Source organism: Crinia signifera, chromosome 12 (assembly GCF_055691185.1).
Source record: "Crinia signifera chromosome 12, ASM5569118v1, whole genome shotgun sequence".
Lineage (NCBI taxonomy): Eukaryota > Metazoa > Chordata > Amphibia > Anura > Myobatrachidae > Crinia > Crinia signifera.
In genome coordinates, this window is record NC_139228.1 from 52,413,494 (window position 1) to 52,427,952 (window position 14,459).

Here is a 14,459-nt window from a genome sequence, read left to right on the forward strand (position 1 = left end):
ATTAATCAGTGATATAGATCTGTAGGGTGATCGGATGGAGCCATCATTCAGTGATGTAGATCTGTAGAGTGATCGGATGGAGCCATCATTCAGTTTATATAGATCTGTAGGGTGATCAGATGGAGCAATCATTCAGTGATATAGATCTGTAAGGTGATCAGCTGGAGCCATCATTCAGTGATATAGATCTGAAGGGTGATCGGATGGAGCTGTTAGTGATAGATCTGTATGGTGATTGGATGGAGCCGTCATTCAGTTATATACTGTAGCTCTGTGCAGTGATTGGATGGATTAATTAATCAGAAATAGATCTGTAGGGTGATCAGGTGGAGCCACTAATCAGAGATAGATCTGTAGGGTGATCAGATGGAGCCATTAATCAGTTATATAGATCTGTAGGATGATCAGATGGAGCCATTAATCAGAGATACATCTGTAGGGTGATCGGATGGAGCTATTAATCGGAGATATAGATCTGTAGGGTGATCGGATGGAGCCTTTAATCAGTGATAGATCTGTAGGGTGATTGGATGGAGCCATTAATTAGTCATATAGATCTGTTGGGTGAACAAATGGAGCCATTAATCAGTGATAGATCTGTAGGGTGATCGGATGGAGCCATTAATCAGTGATAGATCTGTAGGGTGATTGGATGGAGCCATTAATTAGTCATATAGATCTGTAGGGTGAAAAAATGGAGCCATTAATCAGTGATAGATCTGTGAGGTGATCGGATGGAGACATTAATCAGTAATATAGATCTGTAGGGTGATCGGATGGAGGCATTAATCAGTGATAGATCTGTAGGGTGATCGGCTGGAGACATTAATCAGTGATAGATCTGTAAGGTGATCGGATGTAGCTTTTAATCAGTGATATAGTGATTCGGCGTTGACCTGATTCGGACATCTACTGTGTCTATTGAATGACTAAGCAGTCACACTGGGATGTCTGAGCTTTGAACAGAAAATAGAATATTTAGTGGCCCGGCGTCCGCAGCTTCCTAGAAGGGATTAGAAGGACGCAGTAATGTTAAATCAATGCAAGAAATAATTACTCTCTGCTGTACTGTGAGAACATGGCTTAAGTAATAGGACATTCACTTTCACACTCCGCCATGTCTCTCGTGATAGATAGAGAGAGCAAGAGATTGAAAGAAGGATATATGAGATAGATCCTAGAAAATGATAAACAAAATATAATTGTGTTCTATGGGCAACATCACTCCTAGGACTTTCCTCCTAGGAGAAAAGACTTTGGTGATCATATATGTGACAATCAGGACAACGCTGATACGTACACCTTGTGCGGTTTCAGAATATCCCAGATTTGCGGTTTGCGTCTGTTCCAGTTATTATAGGACACCTAATTATCAGATATAATGATGCTGTGGAAGGATCTGGTTACAGTTCTCCTCTCCTGACACGTGAGGTTTCTGAAAGCCACCAAACAATTGAGGTTTTGAAACATTTTAACTGATTTATTTTAACAACATTAGGAAGTTACTGAGTTATTTGTCCTAGTTCTGCTTCCCCGGCATCTATGGGAAGAGTACGGAGTATATTATAGGGAACACAGCCCTATGTAGCCCCAGGATTATATATGTCTGGGTATCACTATGTGAGGCCCCTGAAAAAGCACCCTGGCTCCCACTGTCTGGGTATCACTATGTGGGGCCCCTGAACAACCACCCTAGCTCCCACTGTCTGGGTATCACTATGTGGGGCCCCTGAACAACCACCCCAGCTCCCACTGTCTGGGTATCACTATGTAGGGCCCCTGGACAACCACCCTGGCTCCCAATGTCTTTGTATCACTTTGTGGGGCCCCTACCTCCCACCATCTGGTTATCACTATGTGGGGCCCCTGGATGACCACCCTACCTCCCACCGTCTGGTTATCCCGCATTGATATGTACAGAACAGTGTAGTGAGAACAATTATGTTACATACATGTGTCCCATATACCATCCAGCGGTGCACATCGAACCCTGGGACAGACAAGGAAGATTGGGCCTGTGGTACTGGGACTGAGTGATACATCTTACCCTGGGACCAGTGCCGTCTTTCCCATTGGGCACGATGGGCAGTTGCCCGGGGGCACTAGGACCTAGGGGCCCCCGGCCCAGCCCAATGGGAAAGATGGTGTCCGGGGTCCGGGAATCCGCTCACCCTCGCTGGGGGATCCGGGCAGGGGGATCAGGGCGGTGGCGGCAGAGGCATAGCGAGGGCGGTGCCGGTGGAGCACCAGCTCCGGGCGATGGAAGCTATCCTGGCGCCGGAGCCGTCCCAGCACCGCCAGCTCGCCCGCTCCATCTTCCCCGCTAGCTCCCACCGCGGCTCGCTGTGTGCGGGAGACGTGATGCTATTTAAAATTCACGTCTCCCTCTGGACCGCCAGCCAATAGGCGCTTGCGGTCCAGCAGCCAATCAACTGGTGGCTGCTGGACCGCGAGCGCCTATTGGCTAGCGCGGTCCAGCGGGATATGTGAATCTTAAATAGCAGGCGCAGCAGCACACACTAGTGCACTGTTACAGCGGGGACTGGGAGCGCCTGGGCAGCGGACAGCTGGGGGGTCCCCACTGTCAGATGTCGCGCGCAGGGGCGATCCGCGGCACTGCTCCCCTCTCGTGACAGCCATCACAGCCGCCGCAGCTAACATCATCATCCCGCCCACCCGGCTCCCAATGTGCTGGTAAGTTGTGGCCATCAGAAGGGGGACCATGCTCGAGCTCCAGTATAACAAACCTAAAAGAGGTCCAGACTCACCACCCTGGTGTTGGATGGTATGGGTATGTTGGGGACAGTGAAAGAGTAGGGTGTGTAATTGGGGGTGGTGTAGAGGAATAGGGAGTGAATGTGGCACAAACAGGGGGGCTAGGGTGTATATGTGAGTAAAGCTTTATAGGGGGTCTGTGGGTGGAACAGGGTGTTTGTGGTGGGGATAGAGGGTTATGGGGTGTATGTTGGGGGACAGGGTGTTTGTGACGGGGATAGAGGGACGTGGCAATGAGGTCTCTCCTCTTATATGGAATCAGTATGGGAATTCTGTAAGGGGCAGTAATATGGGCAATGTTTAAGGGGCACTACGAGGGGAATTATGTGTAAGGGACATTACGCCGGAAGCTGACTGGCTGCCGCACGGAGCCAGAGAGGTGAGGGTTGGGGAGGTGACTGTGGGCTCCTGGGCAAACTAATTTGGGGGGGGTCCAGTGAACTAGGTTGCCCAGGGGCCCTTCCTAATGTTAAGACGGCCCTGCCTGGGACAGAGCAGGAACCTTTCTTATGTGGGTGTCAGAGAGGTGATGTATCTCCATGAATTAGTCCCTACATGGATTAGTCCCTACATGGGACCTATATAATGGACTGTGTGGAAGGAGGTTGGAATGGTCCATACTGTACAGCTCACTGGATAGACCCAGGCGGTAGAAGCCAGCAATATTAGGGTTAATATTCCTATGAAGCCCATTAGCCGCTCGGCAGTGAGATGATCTGGAGTCTGCAGGAAAGAGACACTGAGCTCATCAGTAACGGCTCAGACTATATATAGACAATGATGGTTCCAATACCATGCCATGAGAGATACAATATTCCTCTTATCCAGGGGGCGGACGCTGCACATTACTGCGCCCGCCCCAAGGTATTATATCCCACTGGGTGCAATCTGGTGGGCGGAGCGGAGGACACGATGGGTGAGAGCAATTACTCTCTGACTGCACATTGTGAGGATAACAGTGATTCTGAAGACACCCCTTCTCATTGCTCCCGCAGGAAACCCCCCCATATCACCCCCAGGACACCCCTCCCATTGCTCCCACAGGAAACCCCTCCCGTATCACCCCCAGGACAGCCCTCCCATTGCTCCCACAGGAAACCCCTCCTGTATCACCGCACCCCCAGGACACCTCTCCCATTGCTCCCACAGGATACCCCTCCCGTATTACCCCCAGGACAGCCCTCCCATTGCTCCCACAGAAAACCCCTCCTGTATCACCCCCAGGACACCTCTCCCATTGCTCCCACAGGATACCCCTCATGTATCACCCCCAGGACACCTCTCCCATTGCTCCCACAGGATACCCCTCCTGTATTACCCCCAGGACAGCACTCCCATTGCTCCCACAGGATACCCCTCCCGTATCACCCCCAGGACAGCCCTCCCATTGCTCCCACAGGATACCCCTCCCGTATTACCCCCAGGACAGCCCTCCCATTGCTCCCACAGGATACCCCTCCCGTATCACCCCCAGGACAGCCCTCCCATTGCTCCCACAGGATACCCCTCCCGTATCACCCCCAGGACAGCCCTCCCATTGCTCCCACAGGATACCCCTCCCGTATCACCCACAGGACACCCCTCCCATTGCTCCCACAGGATACCCCTCCCGTATCACCCACAGGACACCCCTCCCATTGCTCCCACAGGATACCCCTCCCGTATCACCCCCAGGACAGCCCTCCCATTGCTCCCACAGGATACCCCTCCCGTATCACCCCCAGGACAGCCCTCCCATTGCTCCCACAGGATACCCCTCCCATTGCTCCCACAAGACACCCCTCCCATTGCTCCCACGGGACACCCCCTCGCTTATCACCCCCAGGTCACCACTCCTGTATCACCCACGGGTAACATAGAAACATAGAAACATAGAATTTGACGGCAGATAAGAACCACTTGGCCCATCTAGTCTGCCCCTTTTTTTAAACATGTTACCTCAAACCATATTTGATCCTTTACAGAAGGGGGTCCTTGGGGTACCTCTCCTGTATTACCCCAAGGACCCCCTTCTGTATCACCCCGGGTCCCTCACCTATATCACCCAGGGGGCAGTAAAGTTATAAGGGGCCTGATCATTATTCAGGTATGTGCCACCAGATGATGATGGAACGGTTATGGTATATTAGATCTACAATGTCTAGGTCTACAGTCAAAAGGTCAACCACTATTGGTCAACAGGGTGAAAAGGTTGACAGCCATTAAGCCAATGTGCTCAAAATGTCAACATTCAAAAGGTCAACATGAGGTTTTCAAGTTTTTTCAGTGTCTGTCGACATAGGTTGACATGGACACCATAACAGTGTTCCATGTCCCCTCACATGGCGCTCAGCACTCTATTATAATCTAACTCTATGCCCACCTGGATGGTAAAGTCTGAAAAAAAAAAATTAAAAAAAGAAATTAAAAATCACGAAAAACTCATGTCAACCTTTTTCATGTTGACCCTTTGACCATGTCGACTTTTTGACCATGTCGACATTTTGACTGTCGACCAATAGTTGTCGACCTTTTGAATTTCCACCTAGGCACTGTAGATCTAATGACTTGATACCGATTGGAACGTACACCAACGCGGGATGCAGTTAAAATCCCGGCGTTCAGAATCCCGACGCCGGAATCCCGACCGCCGAAATGCCGACACATTCTCCCTCCTGGGGTGTCCACGACACCCCTGGAGGGAGAATAAATTAGTGTGCCGAGCGTAGCGAGGCACCAGGCCCGCTGCGGGGCGAGCGCATTTCGGCTGTCGGGATTCCGGCGTCGGGATTCTGAACGCCGGGATCCCGACCGCCGGGATTCAATACTGAATCCCACCAACGCTGCAGCGTATGTCACTGCAGGCCGTGCCCTCGGTGTGGATGGCAGAGATTGGTACTATCTGCCGATGGCATTAGCTGTTGTAGACTGTGTGTTACGTCTGCGGTATATTACCTAGAAGATATAGCAGGTATCGCTGCAATGTGGTTATAACAGATTACACTATCGGGACATAGCCGTGGTTGGCATGAATAGACGATGTTGGCCAAACGTGATTCATTTCTAGTTGGTTGACCCTATTTTCTGGTGCCATCTCCATGTCACACATAGGGTGCCCCCACACCCCGTCTCGTGCCTGTAGGAGGCAGAACCACAGATAAGCTGCTACCAGGATAATATGATGTATTTGCATCACCAGTTAGCAGACATGACATCACTATGCCCACATGACAACGAATTACATCATCTGATGATGGCGTTAGATAACAGGCCAAGTTTCAGGAAGCTGAGCTTGTTGGACATTCTAAAATTAGGCTACATAGCGGTTCACATTGAGGGCTATGGTAATGGCGGCATTTCCTTATTTAACAATTAAACCTTTCCTACAGGACCCTGATAATGCTGCAGGAGCTGCGGGGAGCTCCAGCACTGAACATACATCTGTATTGTCTCTCTCCCCGGGATAAAGGTTTATGAGCTGACAGAAGGTGAAAAGTTCCCGATACTCAGAGCTGCTGACGGGGAGGAGCTGCTGACGGGGAGGAGCTGCTGACGGGGAGGAGCTGCTGACGGAGAGGAGCTGCTGACGGAGAGGAGCTGCTGACGGAGAGGAGATGCTGACAGATGTAGCACAGAGAATATGGAAATCAATGCAGATAAAGGGAAAGTGGGTCTTCCGGGACACGCCGGGGGAATAATCCCTTATGTGGCCGGTATGCTGACACAATGGGGGAAATTTACTGAGATGTGTATTCGGTACTTGTGTAGTTTCACGGCTGTACTTACGTAGTCAGCGTAGTGTCCCTGTCAGCATCGCAGCCAGCGTAGTCAGCATACTCAGCTTAGTTGTCACGTAGTCAACATCCCTGTCAGCATCAGCGTTGTGTTCCCGCAGCCAGCGTAGTCACATAGTCAGCTTGTATCTGCGACTGTCTGTACGTTTGCAGCTAACCAGAGCTTACGCAATTAGCGTAGTCAGTCAGCGTTACGCAATTAGAGTAGTCAGTCAGCGTTACGCAGTTAGCGTAGTTAGTCAGCATTGTGTCACCGCTTATTAGGTGTGAACGTGTTCCTAAAACACCCCCCGCAGTACGCGTCCTCCTGACCTGTTCATATTACTTGACGTGTATTCCGCATATGCTCGCCACTCTTCGGACTCATTTTCCGCGTCCCCTCTCACGGCTCGCTGTGCTCGGCACACTTCGGGCCCGGTGGCTCGCTGCGCTCGCCACACTTTATAAAAGCAGCTCCACGCTGACGTGGATAGTGGGCGTATGAACAGGTCGGGAGGATGTGTAACATGAAGCACTGGCAAATGTGTCCTTTATTGTGCATGAGACGCTCTTGCACCCACACCCCCCATTTGTGCACAAAACCCTAACCCTGACCATCTCCCTGAAGCAGACACGGCCAAGGTTGCCTTACCCTGGCACACAATTTACTGAGACGCACTTGCGTATGAGACGCTCGTGCGTCCCAGGCAGATGGAGCGCCTCTCTGCCGGCGCCCGCATGATCGCCTCTCCGTCGGCGTCCACCAGCGCAGGGGATCTGGTGGTTACCGGGGCTGTATGAGGCACTCCCTATACTTGCCAGAGACGCAGGGGACAGAGCTGTAGCTCGCGGGGACAGTACGTGACTAGCAGGGCCGGTGCAAGCCCTGTGAGCGCCCGAGGCAACCTAACCCCCGCCCGCCCCTCCTCTCTGGGGGGGGGGGGTGATACACGGGGATTGTCGCTGGGGGGAGGGGGGGTGCGCGGGCGATACACGGGGATTGTCGCTGGGGGGGGGGGAGCGGACGCAACCGCAACCCACAGGCGTTATGAACAGCGCATGGGGGGGGGGATCACGGACGGGAGTCAGGCGCGGGGAGGGGGGCGCACGAACTCACCTGCTGCTGACTTCTCTCAGACCTGCTGCCGGGTGCCGGGCGGGCGCAGGACTACACGGCGGCGGCAGCAGCAGAAGACAGGGGAGAGCCGGTCACCGACGCGGCAGCAGTTAATTGCAGGACTATTCCGGTGCGGAGGGGGGGCGGGGTAATTACAGGAGGGGATGTGTAATAGTGGAGAGAGCTGAGCTGCACTATTGATTGGCAGCGTGCGGTGCCGCCCTCCAGTAGGCAGCGCCCTAGGCAAATGCCTAAGTCTGCCTAATGGTAGCTCCGGCCCTGGTGACTACGCTGCCTGACTACGCAGGGCTGCAGTGGGGACACTACGCTGACTATGCAGGGCTGGCGCGGGGACACCACGCTGACAACGTAGCGTTGCGTGCTGCCGTGAAACTACACAAGTACCGTGTATTCTACTTCACATGTGATGTTGCTATGGGCAACCAATAGTAGACAGTAGATCCTGTCTACTATCTTCTAGAGGGTGCTGAATAAATAAGAAGTAGATTTTGATTGGTTGACATAGCAACATCACATGTAAAGTAGAATATACATCTTAGTAAATTTCCCCCAATGCATCTAGCATTGGTCGACATACATATGGTCAACATCATTTTTTTTTAAATTCTTTCCAACTTTATCATTAGCCATCGACATGGACTATGATGAGTACAGTGACCAGTGCCAGGTGCATTGTATGCAGTTTATACAGGGTTTGTATAAAAAGTAATGAGACCAAATTCGTGAAAAAATATTTATTGAAGATATCGCTACGAACAATTAAACTTCTTCTAAATAAGACCTTTGTGCGTCGACACACTTCTGCCAATGAGTTGTCCACGCTTGGAAGGCGCCCTGGAAGTCCTTTTCCGGAACGTCCTTCAAGCAGTGCGTTGAAGCCTCTTTGACCTCTGCTACGGTCCCATGGTGGTGTCCTTTGAGGACTGTCTTCACTCGTCGAGGAGAACAGGAAAAAGTCAGCCGGGGCCAGATCGGGACTGTAGGGGGGTTGGGGAAGCGTTGCGATGCTGTTCCGGGCCAGGTAGCCGTTGAATGGTGCACAGTCACTTTATCAACTCCTACATGGTCTGCGATAATTCAAACACTTATCCGCCGGTCTGAGTGCAACACATCACGCACACGTTGCACATTGTCCTCGTTTCTGCTTGTGGGCGGGCATCCTGCGCGGGGTTCGTCTTCCGCACTCTCTTGATTGTCTTTGAAGCACTTTTGCCATCGCAAAGCAGCAGCTTGAACATTTTCTTGATAATGGCTAACTTCTCCATATCTGATTTCCGAATCCCCCACAGAATTTAATGGCGTAGCGCTGTGCGATAGAACGCTGCATTTTTAAGCTTCAACCTTAAGGACAGGGGTCTACTAAAACCACGATATGAACCGCATGGAAGCTAGGCGACTGACGCTCTGTGCTGGTTGAAGGTAACTTCCCCCATCATCAAACCCGTCTGGAGCATGCACGCTGCAACATACAGTCGCGTTAGTAAAAATCACATTTATACAAACCCTGTATTGTACCTGGTCAGTGGCGTAACAGAAAATTTTGCTCCCCCCCGCCAGGACAATATCGGAGCCCCCCCCCCCCGTTAAAAGACAAGACCCCCCCCGGGGAGCTGGCAGGGGGGTCCGTGCGGCGCGGGGGTACCTGTGGTCAGGGACTCGGGAGAGCCTGGAGGTCCCTGCGGCGCTGATAATGAGTTACCGGGGTCCCTGCAGCGAAGTGGAAATACTGCGCTACCGCCGTGCGGTGGCGCGGGAAGCACTTCTGACTCTGAAAACACTGGGCGCATGCTGATTGGCTGAATCTCAGCCAATCAGTGTGCGGCCGCGGCCAGTGTTTTCAAAGTTAGAAGCGCTTCCCGCGCCGCCGCACGGCGGTAGCGCAGTATTTCCACTTCGCTGCAGGGACCCCGGCAACTCATAATCAGGCTCTCCCGAGTTCCTGAACACAGGTACCCCCGCGCCACACGGACCCCCCTACCAGCTCCCCGCTGCACCCACAAGCAGTGGGGAGCTGGCGAAGAAACAACAGCGCCCGCAGACCCCCGGCGCCTCTCCGCCACCGCGGGGGGCTGCGGCCCTTTAGTTACACCACTGTACCTGGTGCCCAAGTTAGATTTTTTTTTAAATGATTTTTATTTTTTCTGTATCGACCATTCCTGCATTGACATTTTGACTGTATTGAACTTTTCTACCTGTCAACCCTTTCAGCTGTCTGCCGTTGTACATGTTGACCTTTTGACCCTGTCAACCATTTGCATGTTGACTTTATGGGGTCGACATATTGACTGTAGACCCAATGGTTGACATCAGCCTTAGAAGGCCAGATGTACTAAGCTTTAAAAAGTGATAAAGTGGAGAGTGATACACTACCAACCTACCAGCTCCTAACTTTCATTTAAAAAACCTAGCCTGTAACATGGCAGCTAAGAGCTGATTGGCTGGTACTTTATCTCTCTGCCAGAGTTCCGCTGTATCCTGACGCCTCTTCCCCAGGTAGTATCATTGTGGTAACACTGCAGCGTGTGCAGAGCCCTCGGGATACACGTGTATCCACCTCTCATCCCAATGCATTGCGCAATCCTAATTATACTGGTAACGCCTATACTGGCCAATTAGAAGGAAGGAACTCCCATCAGCCTGATTACACACATCTTGAATTAGTTCTTGGCCTGTAGAATTCCAGCATAGTATAATGATTAGTCAGATTTAATAAACATTAAACCTACACATATGCTGACATACTCCTATTTCACTAATTAAAGGACCACAACTATGACTATATAGAACAGTTCCTGCAAATATTTCTGTACAGTATTTTCCATGGCTTGGCAAAATCGAGATGCTTCAGCTTGACATGGTATTTGCAAGTGTTTGTCCTCAGTTGTCTGCCATATAAGCGGAGACCTTCTGGTGATTGCTGCTCATTGCAGGCAGCTATTTTTTTTTTTTTTTAAATAAAATGTGTATTGGAATAGTGGCATACCAGCTGTCGCCACCAGGAGCAGAAGCGATAGGACTGGAGAACAGCTGCAGAATCTCTCCTTGGTAAATACGCGGTAATTAGCTTCCATGTGCTTTGCTAAATTGCTAAATACTGTATTTAGGGCTGATCTCAGAATACTACTGCAGACTATTGATTGTAAAACTGCAAAAAGCTGTTACTGTGATTTTTTATTTGTCAAGAACTTAGAAATATTGTTATATTGATGCTGACCTCACATGTGTTAGATTTAATTAGCACCTTTTGATGGGGGACGTGCAGGGCTGCCGAGAGGGGGGGGGGGAGCAGGTACTAATTACCCGGGCCAAGGCTTGCTGGAGGGGCCCGGCGGGGCCCTGGTCAAACCCCCTTCGTTCCTCCTGGGCAGAAGCACACACCTACTGACAGGGCCGGGGCCACCACTAGGCAAATCTAGGCATTTGCCTAGAGCGCCGGCCACTGGAGGGTGGCATTTTGCGCCCCCCCCCCCCCGTGCCGCGGGGTTACCTGTCCTGCGGCGCTGTGTACTTAAAGCTGGCGGCGGAGGCAGCGGGGGTCCCTGCAGTCAATTAGAAATAACGAGCGCTATCCGCCGGGCTATGCGGAAGCGCTTCTGTTGTGAAAACACTGGCAGCACGGCGCACGCTGATCTCAGCCAATCAGCGTGCGGCCAGTGTTTTCACAACAGAAGCGCTTCCACATAGCCTGGCGGATAGCGCTCGTTATTTCTAATTGACTGCAGGGACCCCTCGCCGCCAGCTTTAAATACACAGCGCCACAGGACAGGTACCCCCCCCCTCCCCCGGCACCGGGGCGCCCCCACCCCGACTCGTCTGGGGCGCTCTGGTGCCTTGCACCGGCCCTGCCTACTGAAAGCGTGAGAGCTCATGCTGAGCCTGCTGTCAGCAATGCACATGCTGAAGGTGTGTGCTGCTGCTGAGGGAGGGTACAATAACACTCACCCTCAACTTTAGTGTGTTTGGTCACCCCCTAAACATTTTGGGGGTGTTGCCCAGCCGCAGGATGTGACCACGCCTCCCGTAATTAGGCCACACCTCCAACATTTTACAGGGCCCAGCATATCTCTCGGCTGCCTTGGGGACGTGGGAACGTCCCAGTGTTTTGGGATGTTCCCGCGGCCAGCAGTGTCCCACGGCGCAGGGGAGGGGGGGGCAGTTGGGAGTCTCCCCCTGTTGTCCGTGAATAGACGCTGTCTATTATTTCAGGCAGAGGGGCTGGGGGCTGACCAGCAGCTTTCAGAGCTGCTGGGCATGCCCCCACAGCGGTGAAAAATGAGGGTGTGGCCTCCCGGCAGCACCATGCGTATAGAGTAGACCACACCCCTTTTCATCAGGCCGCACCCCCTATATGTTGGGAGGTATGGATGTAGAATGGGTCGGGTAGTAATCAGGATGAACACTTGGCCCTTATTCAGATCTAAACTCAGTCCAAATTTGTTCTCAAAATGGACAAAACCATGTGCACTGCAGGTGAGGCAGGTGTAACGTGCATAGAAAGTTAGATTTGGGTGGGGTATGTTCAAACTGAAATCTAAATTGCAGTGTAAAAATATTGCAGCGAGTATTTACCCTGCACAGAAACAAATCTATCGCTCTCAATACATGTTACATCTGCCCCACCTGCAGTGCACATGGTTTTGTCCATTTTGAGAACAAATTTGGATGGCGATCAGATCTGAATAAGGGCCGTTGTCCCTGTAGCCTTATTTTTTCAGTATAGCTGAGGACGGTAGGGGTCTGTTTATAAAGGGTCAACTAGCCAGTGTTAAACTGAAGGAAACCAGAAGGCAAACAATGGACCAACATAAAATTCCCCCCTTAAATCCACGCCTGATTGGCGGTGTTAGACATGCCCAAAAGGTGGAGCTACTCACACCCCTTTGACGGTGCAACCCCTAATAAAATGTGCTGCGCATGCCTATGAGTAGTAGAATACAGAAATGAATATGTTACAGTCTGGCTGTAGTACACGTGGTATTAGTAGTATACAGAGATGAATGTGTTAGTCTGGCTGTAGTACACGTGGTATTAGTAGTATGCAGAGATGAATGTGTTAGTCTGGCTGTAGTACACGTGGTATTAGTAGTATACATAGATGAATGTGTTACAGTATGGCTGTAGTACATGTGGTATTAGTAGTATACAGAGATGCATGTGTTACAGTCTGGCTGTAGTACACGTGGTATTAGTAGTATGCAGAGATGAATGTGTTAGTCTGGCTGTAGTACACGTGGTATTAGTAGTATACAGAGATGCATGTGTTACAGTCTGGCTGTAGTACACGTGGTATTAGTAGTATACAGAGATGAATGTGTTACAGTCTGGCTGAGTACATGTGGTATTAGTAGTATACAGAGAAGAATGTGTTACAGTCTGGCTGAGTACATGTGGTATTAGTAGTATACAGAGATGAATGCATTACAGTCTGGCTGTAGTACACGTGGTATTAGTAGTATACAGAGATGAATGTGTTACAGTCTGGCTGTAGTACACATGGTATTAATAGTATACAGAGATGAATGTGTCACAGTCTGGCTGTAGTACACGTGGTATTAATAGTATACAGAGATGAATGTGTTTGTCTGGCTGTAGTACACGTGGTATTAATAGTATACAGAGATGAATGTGTTACAGTCTGGCTGTAGTACATGTGGTATTAGTAGTATACAGAGAAGAATGTGTTACAGTCTGGCTGAGTACATGTGGTATTAATAGTATACAGAGAAGAATGCGTTACAGTCTGGCTGTAGTACACGTGGTATTAGTAGTATACAGAGATGAATGCGTTACAGTCTGGCTGTAGTACACGTGGTATTAGTAGTATACAGAGATGAATGCATTACAGTCTGGCTGTAGTACACGTGGTATTAGTAGTATACAGAGATGAATGTGTTACAGTCTGGCTGTAGTACACGTGGTATTAGTAGTATACAGAGATGAATGCATTACAGTCTGGCTGTAGTACACGTGGTATTTGTAGTATACAGAGATGAATGTGTTACAGTCTGGCTGTAGTACACATGGTATTAGTAGTATACAGAGATGAATGTGTTAGTCTGGCTGTAGTACACGTGGTATTAATAGTATACAGAGATGAATGAGTTAGTCTGGCTGTAGTACACGTGGTATTAGTAGTATACAGAGATGAATGTGTTACAGTCTGGCTGTAGTACACGTGGTATTAGTAATATACAGAGATGAATGTGTTACAGTCTGGCTGTAGTACACGTGGTATTAGTAGTATACAGAGATGAATGTGTTAGTCTGGCTGTAGTACACATGGTATTAATAGTATACAGAGATGAATGTGTTACAGTCTGGCTGAGTACATGTGGTATTAGTAGTATAGAGAGAAGAATGCGTTACAGTCTGGCTGTAGTACACGTGGTGTTAGCAGTAGTATACAGAGATGAATGCGTTAGTCTGGCTGTAGTACATGTGGTATTAGTAGTATACAGAGAAGAATGCGTTACAGTCTGGCTGTAGTACATGTGGTATTAGTAGTATACAGAGAAGAATGCGTTACAGTCTGGCTGTAGTACATGTGGTATTAGTAGTATTCAGAGATGAATGTGTTACAGTCTGGCTGTAGTACACGTGGTGGTGGTGGTAGTAGTAGTAGTATACAGAGATGGATACATTACAGTCTGGCTGTAGCACACATGGTATTAATAGAATACAGAGAGGAATACAGTACGTAACAGTCTGGCTGTAATACACATGGTATTAGTAGTAAATTGAACAATAATGCACTACAGTCTGGCTGTAGTACACGTGGTATTAGTAGTATACAG

General features: G+C 50.1%; 1 protein-coding gene across 4 annotated transcripts in view; it reads left to right on the forward strand.

The window, feature by feature from the left end:
* KCNK10 (potassium two pore domain channel subfamily K member 10) overlaps window positions 1–14,459 on the forward strand; it is an 87,612-nt gene that overhangs the window by 22,594 nt on the left and 50,559 nt on the right. The window contains exon 1 of one of the 4 annotated variants that reach the window (XM_083167746.1): window positions 10,673–10,710. The exons of the other annotated variants lie outside the window; for them this stretch is intronic. The gene's annotated coding sequence lies outside the window, so the exon portion shown is untranslated. Of the gene's footprint in view, window positions 1–10,672; window positions 10,711–14,459 lie in introns of those variants that run through there. 4 annotated transcript variants of the gene reach the window in all.